The sequence below is a fragment of the Pteropus vampyrus genome, unplaced genomic scaffold (assembly GCF_000151845.1).
Source record: "Pteropus vampyrus isolate Shadow unplaced genomic scaffold, Pvam_2.0 Scaffold143, whole genome shotgun sequence".
Classification (NCBI taxonomy): Eukaryota; Metazoa; Chordata; class Mammalia; order Chiroptera; family Pteropodidae; genus Pteropus; species Pteropus vampyrus.
This window is the reverse complement of record NW_011888924.1, coordinates 516,052-517,949: the sequence shown is the minus strand read 5'-3', so window position 1 is coordinate 517,949 and position 1,898 is coordinate 516,052. Positions and strand designations below refer to the sequence as shown.

Genomic DNA, 1,898 nt, shown 5'->3' with positions numbered 1-1,898 from the left:
TGGCTTCCTCTTCCTGTCTTTAACGAGCGTGGGGGAGGGAGTAGGTAGGGGAGGGGTCTTGCATGTTTGCCACAGCCTGTCCTGCCTGCCTAGTTTACATAATAAGAAATCCCTGAGATTTACTGAGTGCTTACTACGTGGCAGACACTGTTCAGGTGGGTGCTCGTCTCAACAACCCTGCAAGGTATTATATCTTCAATTTACACATGAGTCCTAAGAAACAGAGGTTGAGTCATTTGCCTAAAGCCACACAACTAGTAAGAGTCAGAGCTCAGATGCAAAGCCCGACCCAGCCCTTCCTCCGGGGGCTGTGTACTTAACTCCTCTAGAACGCTGCCTCCCTCACTTCCGGCCGGACCCCTTCCCGTCTCCCCTTTTCCCACCGACCTTGAACTGAGGGACAAGGGGCTCTCCCTCCCAGCTCCTCCCTCACTCTGCACACACCTGTCCTCTCTCTCCAGTCTTTCCGTCCCTTCACACGTTGTCTTGCCTTCCTAGCCTTCTCTCAGTTCTTAAAACGCCCCCTCCTGCTTCCTCCCAAGAAGCCAGGGCCTGAGGAACCCCCGGAGCAGCCCTGGGTCAGGTGGGTGATGCAACTTGGACAGAGGTGGGGGAGACCTTGCCCGCACTGGTTTCTGGTGCACGTCTTCCTGCTAGAACCAAGGGGGACGTGAACAGCGTGTAACAGAGACACCTGCTGGCGGCTCCGAGCACAAGGTCCCCTGGAAACCACGGAACCCGGTTCCCCCCTGGGAGAGCCAGGTGGACCCGCCGTTTAGCAAGGTTTGCTGTCTGCTCTTCACCCTCTCAGGCCAGGCGAGACTGCTCCGGGAGAGGTCCCTGGAGGACTCTCGTCTCTTTCTCTTCTCTGATTCTGAGGACAAAAGCCAAAGGGATGGGACAATTATTTCAAAGAGTCAGCCACTTTGTGAGACTGCTCCCAGTTTGTCCAGGTTGCCAGGAGGGGTGGGGCAGAGCCATTGATAGGCAGATAAACGAGGGTGGCTTTTCTTTCTGTCTTGAGAATGGACAGAAAGTAACAGCTCCTGTCAGGTTGATGAGATGTGGAGTGCGTTGTTCGAGAGGACCCTCTTCCTTGGCTGGCTGTCTCTCCTTTGAATCAGGGTTTACTACCCCCTTATCCTAGGCCCGGAGCCATTTGATGCAGAGAAACGAGGCCCACCATCCTGGTTAATTGCCATAATTTTACAGTTCAAATATTGACTTATAAGGTGGCTGGAGAAGAGAGGAGAGCCACTTCTTAGGAAATCACTAGTCTAAAAGAGTATCTTGCGATGTTCTACCGAAGAACAGGGACAACACTGCCACCCGATGCCCTCCTCACCCTCGTTGTCCTCAGAGGATGACATCAGAGCTGGGCAGGTTACACCTGGTTGTGGGAGACAGTTATTTCCAAGATGTACCTCAAAGATCTCCATTATTCTACCCTGCCAGAACACTCCCCTTTGATTCATTCTTCTGAATGAAGGCCTCGCTCACCATTAAACAAATTAACACACATTTGTGGATACCCAGATGTGCCTTGCAGTGTTGGGCTTTTAGAACTAGCAAGAAGCTTAAATATGATCACCATCTATCTCCAATGGGAGAGGGAGATCCCTAATTTTACAATAGCATGTCTAGCTTTTCTTGTGAGTTTATTCATATCAGGCAAGTCCAAGGGATTCACTCTGAGTAAAGCTCTAAACACACAAAAAGCTAAGGAGTGATACAGTCAACTGAGAATAGCTGGAGTTTCCCCAAGGGAATCAAATGATGATTCCCAATTACTTGGTGCCGATGTGTTCCAAAAATTAGAAAGGTGACCACAGCCAGAGCAAGGGCTGAGGGCTTCTGGGAGGAGGAAGAGGAGGAGGAGGAGGAGGAGGAGGAGGAGG

General features: G+C 51.3%; 1 long non-coding RNA gene across 1 annotated transcript in view; it reads left to right on the top strand.

Moving 5' to 3' along the window:
- The first annotated feature begins 467 nt into the window (after positions 1–467).
- LOC111744874 overlaps positions 468–1,898 on the top strand; it is a 10,537-nt gene continuing 9,106 nt past the window's right edge. Inside the window, exon 1 of the long non-coding RNA XR_002782369.1 lies at positions 468–583. This is a non-coding gene — a long non-coding RNA (uncharacterized LOC111744874). The remainder of the gene's footprint in view (positions 584–1,898) is intronic.